The sequence below is a fragment of the Acomys minous genome (genome assembly GCF_964271855.1).
Source record: "Acomys minous genome assembly, chromosome: 6".
NCBI classification, from domain to species: domain Eukaryota; kingdom Metazoa; phylum Chordata; class Mammalia; order Rodentia; family Muridae; genus Acomys; species Acomys minous.
In genome coordinates, this window is record NC_140487.1 from 61,946,844 (window position 1) to 61,960,811 (window position 13,968).

General features: G+C 40.2%; 1 protein-coding gene across 1 annotated transcript in view; it reads right to left on the reverse strand.

Moving 5' to 3' along the window:
• The window catches only part of CNTNAP2 (contactin associated protein 2), a 2,010,562-nt gene that overhangs the window by 630,749 nt on the left and 1,365,845 nt on the right, over nucleotides 1–13,968 (reverse strand). The window lies entirely within an intron of this gene.

Here is a 13,968-nt window from a genome sequence, read left to right on the forward strand (position 1 = left end):
TGGAGGACAGTGATACAACATCCTGGGAGGAGGTGTAAGTCTAGGTGCAGAAAGTTTTCCCGGCAGCACCTGCGTCTACACCTTACCTCATCCCAGCTATCTGATAGCCGGCTTCCATATTTCATCAACGGTCAGATTTTCCACTATTCACTCACTTAGGGATGCTCAGTCTATCCAGTGGTGGCCAAATGAGGAACCAGCTCCCACCAGTTTGCCTTTGCTGGCTGCCAGTTAGTTTAGGGTTTTCTGACGGGATGCTTCCTGTAGTAGAGGAATTTAGAAAGGTCACATTGGTGATCTTGTCATGGTCAGGTCACAGAGGAGCCATCAAGCCTGGCTGATCTTGGTGTTACTTTCCAATGACCACTGTTTGTACTATTAGCTCTGGCCTTAACATATAGTTAAAAACATACAAAGTTGGAAATACAGTGTGTTCACACTATTTCATCAGTATGTTCTTTTGACACATTTTTATTACAGAAGCATCTGAAAGCTGGCACAGACTTTTAGCTTCTAGTGAAGCTCAGATCTCATAGGGACACAGAGTGTCTAAGTTTTCTTCCCAATTTTCAGCTTTTCAAGGCCCCTGGCTACATTAGGATCATATCTGTGGTGATTTTCTCTGAAATAAATCCTGGGACTCACTGGGGTATTCGATCTATTAGAGAGTTCTCTTTGTTTTATATGAATACACTCTGTCTGTTTCTAAAAAAAGAGCAAAGTCATAGGCAAGGACTAGTTTAATATACATTTCCAGAGGAAATGGGAACATTACACAAAACTTCCAACTTTTGTATATAAATGGATTACCCAGAATCCTGTTCTACATGAGCAAAGTCTTATTCAAAGCCTGAGTCTTTGAAAGTAGGATGTATGTTCTGGAAATTTACAGTACTGCTAAAGAGAAGAACAGGAATAAATATGCTTCCTTGGTATGTGAACCTGTATGTGTTGCTTTTCACATCTGCTTTTCACAACATGCCTTGCTAGGGAGTTTTAAGTGTCATCTTCATACAACCTAGAATCATTAGAGAAGAGTTTCGATTAAGGAACAGTCTAGATAAGACATGGTTTTGGGGGCTGTAGTGTAACTGTTAGTTGATGTAGGAAGACCTGGCCATTGTGGGCAGCAACATTCCCTAGGCACAAGGCTGTGAACGACAGAAGATAGAGAAAGCAAGCATGCAGTATGGGTATATTCGATTCTTCCTGCTCTTGACTAGTGCAATATTACCAGCTGTCTCAAGCTGCTGCCTCTTTGGCTTCCCTGGAGCCATGGACCTTAATTTGGACTTGTGAGCTAAATAATCTCTTTATCCCCTAACTTGATATTGGTTAAGGTATTTTTGTCAGAGGGACAGAAATGAAACTAGGACATGTACTGGCACATTTTACAAGAACAGGAGCTGGGGATAAGTGTCAAAATGAGTAAGCACCTAGGTGATTGTATAGTGGAACACCTTATAAAGAGTCAGTATATTTGGGTATTAAAATGAATGCATGATGCCTCAAAGAAAGGGAAATTATAGGTCAGTTCATTCATGCAAATATTTCCCAGGACATATGAACTGGTGTTTAGTGATAAAGGCATGGGCTAATGTGAAGATAAAATATATATTGTTTTGTTTTCAAGATCATAACAGTTTAAAGTAGGATATGCTAAGTGCTGTAGAGACATTTAGACAATATGAAATGATTAACATAAAAAGATACAGCCATTAACTTTAGACTAATATGAATTCTACTAATTCCAGCAGCTTGACTATAGCCTATAACATGATTTTCAAAGGGTTAAACAACTGGACATTGCATTCACCGTTATGCTGTGCTGTGCCTATAGTTCAGTTTTATTACTAAAGTGGATATAGTACAAAATTTAATGTAAAATTAAATATAAACATGACCAGTAAGTGTGAGAAGAAAGGATTAGCTAACCACCTAGTTAATATATATTTAGGGAATATAAATTTGGGTAATAAACATCTAAATTTAAGATACCTCAAAGATTTCAAATACTGTATTTCCACATTATAGAAAAAGATGAAAGTTTTTAATGTTAGTATAGAAGACAACTCCAGATTTTACATTCTTTCCAGTTCTCTATTAGGCAAAAGTGGTCAGAGACTAAATTGTGACTCTGCAACACCCTACCAGCCCCCCCCCCCTTTACAGTGTGGTATCTTGTGTTGCTAATTAAGTTCTTGATTATATTGGTCTTACAGCAAGGTAAATAAAGGAACCCAATGCTGAAAACACCATATAGGAGGCTGGAGAGAAGTCTCTTTTGTTGTTCTTAAAGAGGACCTGGGTTTGGTTCCCAGAACCCACACGGCAACTCACAAATATCTATACTCCAGTTTCAGGAGGTCTGATATTCTCTTCTGGTCTCTAGGCACTAGGTACACTTACGTACATATACACATCACACTCATACAGATAAAATAAAAATAAATACATCTTTTGAAAATAAAATATCATAGAGATTCCCTGTATCTCAAAGTCTGTCATGTCATAAGCTTTAGGCAGCAAATGTTGTAGTCAATGCTTCCAAGTCTCTTCTAATCAGTCTGAAAACTTTAACCTGGGGGATTCTTCTAGGGACCATCATTGCTATAACTCTTCGTGGACTCTCATTTGTTACTGGAACGTACAAGAACCAGAATCACAATTGCCTTTACATCTTCCCTGCAGCCTAGTAACCAATGAACACTGAGTAGAAAGAAAGTCATCTCAACTCTCTCCCCTCCCCCTGGAGAGAACTCTATTATTCAAGGTACCCTGAAGGATGGACACTCCAGTAGCTCTGGAGGAAGATAACACTCCTGAAGCTTCTCTCTGTACAAGTCTGCAGAAACTCCTGCTCAACCACTTGATGTCATATGATAGACCGAGATGATGGCCATGGCCACATGCTGGCATGAGATAGCATAGTCTTGCCAGCACAATTCAAAATATCAATATAAGTCTGACACACGTGCTAGCCGACTTAGAAGAGAAATGGAGATAAGCCCAGTTCATGAAAGGGTTAATGAGTTAAGCAGAAATGCTTGCAAAGGACTGGAGGGCACCTGGGATTACCTACCATAGGCTACTCATAAGAGATGCAGGTTACTGATACCATGTCATTCAATGCATGGGACACAAAGTTTTCTTTACCTACTTGGTACTGGAGTCTCATGCAAAAGAACAAGAATCTTGCGAAGATAATTCCAAGAAAAAGCAGATAATGCCGAGGACAACTGTATCATACTGAATAAAAATAGCCCCCATAAGGGTGTGGCATCATCTGAAAATATCAGAAGGATTAAGGACTCGGAGGTGTGGCTTTGTTGGAGGGGGTGTGGCATCAAGGGTGGGCCTTGATGTTTTAAAAGCCTATGCCAAACCCAGAGTCTCTCGGCCTGAGATACAGCTCTCAGTTACTGCTTCAGTACTTACCGGCATGCTGCCATTTTCCGGGCCATGGTGATAATGGACTAAATCTCTGAAACCGTTAGCAAACCTCCAACTAAATTATATATATATATATATATATATATATATATATATATATATATATATATATATATAACAATTGCCTTGGTTATGGCATCTCTTCACAGCAGTAGGAGAATGACAAAGACAACACCAAAGGAGAAAAATTTTATAATGAATTTCATGGACATATACATAAGGTTATATAAATCCTCTCTCTAGAAATACTAAAGATAAATCCTCTTCTAGTTTTATTGTGAATGGGACCACAAGAAAATGCACAATTCCTATCAGTAAGATATTACTGTCTGTTAAAGATCTATTTTATTATTTAGTACATATATATGTGTGTGTGCATGCATGCGTGTGTGTGTGTGTGTGTGTGTGTGTGTGTGTGTGCGTGCACGCACATATGTAGAGGAGCCATGAGAAGTGAGAAGAGGGCATTAGATGTCTAGGGGCCCATGCAGGTCTTATAGTTCGTCATTTCATTATCAGAATAACATTCTGGATATGTAGGATGACAAATAATCCCTCATTCTGCAAAACAAACAAAGATGCAGAAAGATGAACCAGCTGGCCTAGGCAGTAATAGCTATACCAGTGAGGAAGTCGGAGGTCTGCCAGTTAATAGTATTTATCTCCCCTATCCCCTTCTCAAGATCTCATATAGCCAAAGCTGGCCTCACACACAATACCTAAATCATAGACAAGGCTGGTCTGAAGTCCCAATCTGCCTCCACTCCCAAGTGCCTGATTTTGATCTGCCCTAATTTATCATCCATCTATCTGCCTGCCTGCCTATCTACCTATTTATTTATTGTCTGCATTGGTGTGTGTGTGTGTGTGTGTGTGTGTGTTGGGTGTGTGTTGGTATATTTAGAGAGCAGAGGAGGACCCTTCCTCACCAATTTCTTTGAGGGAGAGTCTCCCCTGGAGTCTAGAACTTGGATTCTTTGCCTAGGCCATAAGGCAGCAAATCCCACTCATCCCTTTTGTCTCTGTCTACCTCAGTGCCTAACACTCAGGGTGTCCAGAAGGTGCTGGGATTGGAACCTTGGTCCTTATGCTTGCTAATCAAATATTATCTTTCAATAATTTTTAAAATTTATTTATTTATTTATTCACTTTATATCCTGGTTGTAGCCCCCTCCCTCCTCTCCCCCTAGTACCACCCTCCCTCCCTCTTCTACCATCCCTCTTCCCCTAGTCCACAAAAAAGTGAGGGCCTGCTCCCCAGCTCATCAAGTCGAACCAGGACTGAGCACATCCTTTCCTCTTGTGGCCTGGCAAGGCGGCCTCGCCAGGGGGGATCTGGCCTGTCTCTGACATGGTCTTGGTTGCCTGCTTTTTGATAGTCACATGTTCTTAACTGCCAAACCATTGCCCCAGCTCCTCATCTGCTCCCCTTAAGATGCAGTATGAACATGAAGTCTCAATGGAGGCTGAAATTTTGCTTTAATTTCAAGGGGAAGAGCTAAAAAAAAAAAAAAAAAACCTCCTCTCAGAGGATTGTCTCCTTGTAATTTGCATTATACGTGTTCAGATGCATGAGCCACAGGTATTAATGGTTGACTCTACCCGTGGTTCCTGTGTGTCTTCCTCATGTGTTTAGAAGACAGTTCACTCACAGTGCAGCAGACAAGCCTATCTGTCCTTGCTGCTCCTGGGCGTCACCTTTCCATATTCACGTTGTGCCTCAGGATGGACCTCTCTCTCCACAAGAGAGCGCTCTATCCAGCTGCATCTCTCCATCCTTCTCTTTGAACACTTCCTTGTCTCTTCTTTGCATCAAGTGTGGCTTGCCTCATTGGAGCAGCACTAATCTTTCTTTCTTCCTTCCTTTCTTTCTTTCTTTCTTTCTTTCTTTCTTTCTTTCTATCTATCTTTCTTTCTTTCTTTCTTGGTCTTCATCCTAACACTTCAGTTCTCAGACATCCATGCTACACTCAACAAGACAAGCAACTCCTGAGTTCTCTGGGAAATACAATCACTCTGTCTGGCTTTTTTCCCCCCTGTACTTTCTGCTTTAAAATATTAACTGCCTGATTAATTTGCCTGATTCCTTATGCTATTGTAAGATCCATGTCTTGTCCTTTTAAGACTTGCCTCACTCTAGTCAGCCGACTTATCGGCCTCGTTTTAGACTTCTTCATTGCTGATCCGCAGCTCAGCTATGAAAGCATTCAAGTTGCTTTAGAACTCTGTATATGTGACTACTCATAGCTACACGTTCATATTATTCTTGGTTATGATGATCTATGCATTTAGCATGTAGCCAAAGGCCAGACACATAGTAGATGCTCAATAAATGTCCACCCAGACATGTCCTTATCCTTTCGTCTGAGTGGAGATGCCATTAAGTTACAGCTCCTTTTGTATGTTTTTCCTCTTTCACTTAAATTTCGATTTATCCTTTTTCTTTCTACTATTTCCTCTTTAATTTTTCCCATCCCATTCAATTACCTGCCTGCTTTATGGACCTTTGACATGGAAACCAGAATAAAGTAACTGATTGAAACAGTGTCATTCATTTCTCACTAGCTCTAGGCCCAAATCTCAGGTGAATAAGCTCAATGGCTTTTCCTCTGCAGAAGAGCAAATGCAATAAACCTTGTGGAGGGGAAAGAGATTAGGCAGTGGCATTCACCACCCAGTGAGTTCCCTGATCTTTCCTTCCTTTGTCCTTACTAACCATGCAGTGAGGATGCTGACCAGTAGCATGAATAAGCAACATTATCAGGAGCTTTGTCAATGTCATGGTAGAAAACACCAACTAGGTGTGTCACAGCATCATTTGGGCTCACTCTGACCCTCAATTTATATTTTGCAGAACTGAGTAATTTATGCCATTACACACTGTCACCCAGAAGAGGAAATGAACCTCAGTTTCCCTCTTCACAACATTAAGAATTCCAGTCAAAGTCTGTTATCTCTGAAAAGATCTGTGTTTCCTAAGGAGTCCAGTCAGAGTAGTTAAGTGACTACTTGTAATGATCACCATCACCTGAGAAAAAGTGCAAATGTGTTACTACCATAATTCTTAGAAAATGCATGCTTAAAAATTCAAGCAACACTTTTATCTTACAAAGAACTAAACAAAGAACAAATTGTACTGACACATTTACACAGCACCTATGTGTAATCTATCTATTATCTATCTATCTATCTATCTATCTATCTATCTATCTATCTATCTATCTATCTATGTATCTTTCTTTCTTTCACTTGCCACCTAGCTATTACCATCATCTCTTTGTAACAGTAATAATCTTTACTCTCTAACAAATCTGATAATGAAACAAAGGACACAGATTATGAGTCTAAAACAATGTGCTGTTTTATATCTGTGCTGCTATTTGTACCACTAGCTGCAGAAAACACATTACAAACTACACACTGATGACCACAGGGTGGCCCACGGAATGTTTGTCTGCCTGGATCGATGTCATCTATCACCATTATTAGAAAAAAAATTATTTCAGACAGCTCTTTTCTGCTTCCCAGCCAAGCACCCTCTGATCCCATTATGTGATCTCAGGAATAATGTCAAATTATTGGGTAGGGAAGAAAAAGCCAGTACTGTGGAGGAAGAAAAAGCCAGCACTGGGTAGCAAGAGAACACAGGCCTGTGAGACAGGTTGTTTGGGGTTCAGGTATGGCTCTGATTTTTAAAAAAATAGCAATTTGAGTTTTCACCCAAACACCACAATCTGCCTCCTTGCATGTAGAACAGGTGCTAGAATGTCTGTCTCAGAGTTCACAAAAATGCTGGGAGAATTTGCTGTGTGTGGTGATTAGCGTGGTCCTTATGGCAAAATAAAACTCTCAGCAAGTGTTGTCTCCATCTCACTAATGGAAGGCAGAAATAATAACATAATTCAATGTGATGAATTGGAATAATCAGTTAAATTTTACACAACTGATGGCTAGCTCATTAGACCAAGAGATTAATGACTGAAATTAACATGGCTAGGAGCATGGTTGGTCCTGTGTAGAGAAGAAGGCCCCTGTGCCTCAAATTAGGTCTCATATTTCACTTTCCAAAATTTTTTATTTGATTTTTATTCAAATAGAAACTAAGAATAACAAATGGTTAGGACATACAGAGTTCCCAAAGTATTAGCTTTTGGGAAGACAAACATGAAATATCCAGTTCCTGCTATCTATCTACAAAGAACCGTGTGTGTGTGTGTGTGTGTGTGTGTGTGTGTGTGTGTTCACTTGGCATTCATTTTTCTTTCCCATGTTTACTAAGCTATAATTGATATGCAAATAAATAACTAATAATTGCTCCACAAACTGATTGTTATGCAAATGGTAACTGTATACAAAGACATAATCAACACATACTGGTTGATGCCATTCGATATAGGGACATGCTCAAGTGCATATCCACTAATAAAAACCTCTCCCACCTCTGAGAGCAGCCCTGTGTGCCTCTCTTTTCCTTGGTCCTTCCACCAACTCCTTCTCTTCCTCTTCTGCTTTCCTCTTTGATTTTGGGTTAAAACACGTAACATGACATCCATGCTCCTAAGATGTCTGAAAGCATGCAGTCTCTAATTTCCAGCCACAGCCATCTGGTTCATATCCAGTTTCTGGATTTTACTCATCCTGAACGTCCGTAACTTAATACTGATGGGATGGCTTGCTTCCGGTGCCTTGGTAACCACTTCCTGTCTTATATTCCCAGATCACTAGCTGTTAGAGATGTTTACTGTCAGAGAAATTCTGAGACAATGGTGGGTGCTGCTCCTTCTCTGCTGTCCCCTCATTAAAGGTAAATGCTTGCCATGAAGAACACTATGCCAATTGCTAACTCCTCATGAATAATTTGGGTTGCGTGTATTTATTCACTGGAAATATATGAGAGCCAACATCTTCTTACTTAACAGAGAGGGTCACAAGAAGCCTAAAGAGCTGTCTGTTCAACCCAAACAGGTTGGCTGTGGCATTCACAGGACAGGAGTTAAAAACATGTGCATTCCTAACCACGTTAGCAGCATCCCTTAGGTGCTGCCTCACTGGAAAGCTTTGATGTTATCCTGACAATTCAGCATATGTGCTCCGTTCCTTGGAGGTGGCTGCTATTAATAGAAAATGAAGAGTGTGTTCACAGGTGACATGAAAGCCAGCCTTCCTTCTCCCTGCTTCAAGGGGAAGAGGAAGTTTATCCCCTATAGTGATCTGCTCCTGTTTGCTCACTATCCAAGGCAGGGCTTTAGTACAGATAGATGTTCTTGGGACTATGCTGATCATAAAGAATTTCTGAAGAATTAAGAACAGCTGTTTTTCTTATCTTTCTTTTTGTTGATTTTGCTTGCTTGCTTGTTTTTTTGAGACAAGGTTTCCCTGTGTAGTACTGGCTGTCCTGGAACTCTCTTTGTAGACCAAGCTGGCTTCGAACTCACAGAGATCTACTTACCTCTGCCTCTGAGTGCTGGGATAAAAGGTGTGTGCCATCACACCTGGCAAGAACACAGTTGTAAGAACTGTGTTTAAACACTTATGACTGACTGATTGGGCCTCAATGGATTCTGTTGCTTAGATTTCAGTGTGGTCATGACACATCTTTATTTGGATGGTTTTAAAAGCTCAACCACAGAAAAGATAACAAGTCTTTAAAATTGTCGTCATAAATCAATATCGTGCTGGGTTCTCAGCTATACTTTTACAATGGAACAGGAGATATGATGGACTTAGTAGCTCAACATTGTGTCCTTCTGCTTCCTCGCTGCAACTGGGGAAGAAAAAAAATCAGTGGAATTTCCTTTGGCTTGATTAGGTTCTTTTTCTAAGAATCTTGGTTAATGTGCTGCTTGTGTTTGCAGTACAAGGAAAATGTCTCACCAGAGAAAGCACAAGATCACTCCCTCATTCCTCCAATTACATTTGCTCTGACATTTAACCTTTTCAACAATTTCCTAATGCTAGCATCTAGTTTGACAGTTTGATGTTTATTCTGTTTTACTTCCTGATACTGTTCCAAGCTTTATTTCCCTTAAAATGTAAGACTATATTTTTTTATTCCAAAATTTGAAATATAATGTGGGAAGTAGAGATCAGTCCTGGCAGAGTTATCCAGAGGCATTAGAAATGTAAAGTTCTGATTACTATATAGATTATGTACACATTGTGGATGAATCCTATCATGGAGTCTAGAAACATGTCATTTAATCCCATTGGAGTTCTTTTAAGAGGGTTTGATGAATGCAGTTATTCTACAGAGATCAAATCCTGATACTAAGCTGCATGGGTTGACTCACAGCAGGCAGAGGCAGAAGGCAGATTAATATGAAGATAAACTGAGGAGTGTCGTCCCATAACCAGAGGCTCATACCTCCTGCCTCATGTGACTCGAGCAGCAGCTGACGTTCATCCCATTCCATTCTTATGACTTCGGCAAGAGCCCATGGAATCCTTGGAGACGAAAGGCTGTTTTGCACAAACAGCTAGAGTGGCTTCAGGAATATCATCAGATGGTGCTGCTCAGCCTTTGAACTGGGTGTCTCCAGGCAATTTAAAAGCACATTTTGTATGTAATTTAACATTGGAGTGTTTTCGTGTGCCTTCTCCTAAGGAAATTCCGGACCGGTGTGAGCTAGGTGATTTGGAGGACTGGGGTACACAGTGAGCTGCTACTGTTCCATCATTTTCTACCAGTAACACTTTTAAATATCTCAAGCTGCTTCCAGAATAATGGGAATACATTTAGGCGTTAAGTAAGCAGTAAATTAAATGAGCAAAAATACTGGGCAGAGACCAGAGTGTCACACACACACACACACACACACACACACACACACACACACACACACACCAAAAACATTTTTAGAGGCTATATAAACCCTTAAAGACACAGACTAAAAGAAGAACTCCTGATTGTCATAGACTGAGCAAGGTGAAATGAAATGAACCAAAATACTTGTGATATGAGTAGCTGGTGTTATATGAAAGCCGGTTACTATTAGCAACGGCAGGAGACATAGATTGCTCTTTTTAAATATATATTTATCATTATAGTTTGTAAAGAGAAACACAAAGTCTATCATTCCAGGGCAAAAAGTCTATCTGTCTACAAAGAGATCACCTGGCAAGGTTGAACCAAGTGGTCTGAGCACAAGCCACAAAAGCACAGCTGCACATTGCTGGTTCTTATTTCCATTTTTATTAAATTTCTCCCTTGCCCCAAACCTTTGAATTTCTTTAGGATTGTCCTTATTTCATTTCAGCCCTGTGAATCAATGCTAATTTGGCTGTCTGGGTGTGATGACACATGCTGTTTTTCATCTTTTCCTTGCCTGTTTTCTGACTGTAACGTTTTGAGGTATCTGTGCATAGTTGAACCTCATTGATCCAATTTACTTTAAAATATCTCTGACTTACATAAGGATACAAGAAGGGTTCTTTTTTTTTTCATGACACTGAGGAGAGATAAGTAGCCTATCATAGGGAGATTTGACATCTAGCACTGGCCACTTGCTGCTTGCAGCTTTCAAAGTTACCTCATCTTTAAAACTCAAGTTTCCTTATCTGTCACATGAAGAGATTGCAGCTGATGACCATGGTGGTTCCCTCAGAGCCAGCAATCTTACTCTTTGTAGTAAAAATCAATATCCGCCTGCCAGTCATTTTTGACACTGCAAAAAATCGCGAAGTACCTGCAGCATTATTCAGAGGGGAGCAGGTTTTAAACTCACATGAAATCTTACGTGGATTCTCTGGATTCTGCTTTCCTTTGTGTTAATTTTTGGGGGGAAGTGACACCCAGGGAGATGAAGTAGCCCGTGACACCACCGTACAGCAGGAGATATAGCTGCTGTTTTCTAAATTACCTATTATCAAGACTGTTCTGAGTTTCTGGAGAATCTGAAGATTTAAACATTAACAGTGTTTGACCAATATCCTAATTGTTTTATGGGGGTTTGGAGACACTATAGAGCTGCGAGTTGGAACAGGTTTTTCATAGATGTGTCGTGCAGGGGTGCATATCTTACCCTTGGTTCCACTTATCCTAGTTCCAATCTAGGCCAATCAAGGTCAAAAGCACTAAATGGAAAATTCCAGAAATAATTTATAACCTTCAAATTGCACTTCAACTGGCCTGAGCAATATGACAAAAATCCTGTGTCCATATTGCTTCATCCCATTCATAATTTGAATAATTCTTTGTTACCTAGAGTTTCCATGCCATACTTGTTGCCTTCTCACTAGTTTCCGGGAAGCAGCAGTCTCGGTTCTCAGATGGACTGCTGTAGTATTGCCATGTGGAGAGTCAAGTCACTTTTATTTTAGTTACTATGGCTCAAGACACAAATGCATTGGTTCAAAGGAAGTCGCAGACATAGAACACAGGAGGGAAGATTAACTCTGGGGTTGTCTGACAACACTGCAGGGCAGAGGGAGAAAAAGCACAGTTGACATACAGCTTGGTTCTTCCTGTGGTTCTCAGGATCCACTGGGTATTTTAAAATTCGTCCCCTGAGGAAGTGGAGGAAATGCTGCATAATGTTTACAAGTCTAGATGACAGGTTATTAAAATGAACAGTATACAAAGCTGACAACCACGGAAGACAACGCATATCTTCTGATACATCTGTTGATAAAGCCAGATGTAGACGTGTGATAAGTGCTTTCTGCACCCGCACCAGGCAATGGTCAACTCCCAGACATGTACCTTGAGGAAGGCTTTAAAAAATTCATGTGCCTTTCCAGAAATTATCAGCTATATAAATCAAGTAAGCCACCCTCAACCCTGATTTATGCAATGGCTTGCTGATGACATTTTAAGTACTGCTGTAAAAGCATATTGTGGTTAATTTAAAATGTAATTAATGTAAGATTAATTGCTGGTGCAGAAACTGGAACATGCTACTGACAAGTGAAACGAGAACAGGGGTGGTCGGCATGGAATCTACAGGCAAGAGCCTGGGTTGTATAGGTCTGTTCCTCCCGCACTGTCCATTGCTGGCAGCTGATGCTGTGGTACTGGCCCCAATTTCTTAGACCTTGTTTTGAACAGGAAAGGAAATTCATCATCAGACTTGACAAAAAATCTTTTTAAAGCCTCCATCTGGATTCGTTTCCACTCTACTTACACTGTTTAGCCTCATGGGCTACACCACCTAAACACATATTGAGAAGGGTGTATCATCATATCGAGAGAATTTGGATTCCCATCTAAGGTCCAAAGTTTAGCCAGCTGGTAACCAGTTGGCTGGCTTGAGAAAATACTGTTCCAAAACTCAGTGACTCTGACAGTGATGGAGGCACAGGGGCTAGAATATTAAGCTTAATGACTCTTGAATCGATCAGTATTTCTCTCAAAGCACCCCTCTAAACACAACAGCACAAGCTTTAATTAACATCTGACATTCATGTTTGACTTCTTGTAAATTTTTCTACACTATCCACTGAGGCAACAGAAAGGAGAACAGGAGTTTCTTGGAAGTATGATGGGAGGAAAACACAAATTTAACTGAGATGGAAGAGAGGATAAAGTAGAAAGTATGGATGATGCAAAGGAGTCCTGTATCCTGGGACGGGGGATGAAACGGCAAGCATCGCAGGTCTCATCGCGATGTTCCAAAGCAAACTCCATTTAGATTGGTTGAAATCTCACCACCTTTCACATAGGAACAAAGTCAACAGTATTTAAAATAACTGAAAATTAAACTCTAAGGATACATGTCTTTATTGGGTTAACTCAATTTAAAACCTAAAACAACAGAGAATATTTCATAACCCATGTTTAGTATTACCAGTAACATGGGATTACATAGATTAAAACATAAAACAACAAAATAAAATCCAATGTAGGTCTTAGTATCAAGGCAACCACAGATGAGCTATAATTGCCTCTAGCTCCCTAGAATTCTTGCTACTGTAAGAAACCATGCACCAGATTCATGTTCCTATAAGGCAGCATCTAGGAAGATCACAAAATATATAGTTTAGAGTTAATATATTAAACAGCAAATTCAGCATATTTGGTAGTTACTGAGAGCTGTCACCATAAGTTTTTGCTGTAACCCACAGGCTGTGTTCCAGTATGTAGTATTGTCCTGTTTGCCACAAAGACCCCATGGCCTGGAATGCCATCTATAGAAGGACAGACTCTGAAACATAGCGTCTCCATGAATCAAAATGTCCTTTTGTTTAACATGATCCAACATTCCAGGGCTATTAGCTTGTTTGCTGATCCTCAACACAAGAGGTGGAGAGGAAATTGAAATGCTGTGTGTGTTACATTAGCCTTCCTCAGGGTCTGCTGTTTGCTTTCCAGAGATTATTTTTAGAAGACTTTCCCTCCCGTGGACATAAGGGTCTTCCAGTTAGCAGATATGAGCAGATGTGTTTAGTGTGCTTTACTTTCCAGCTTTTTTATCTTCAGAATAAAACTGACAGTGATTAGCACACTGACCAGTTTAGAGAGAACATACATGCCATTTAGCATCTTGAGACTTAGACTTCACCAAACAGATGAATCCC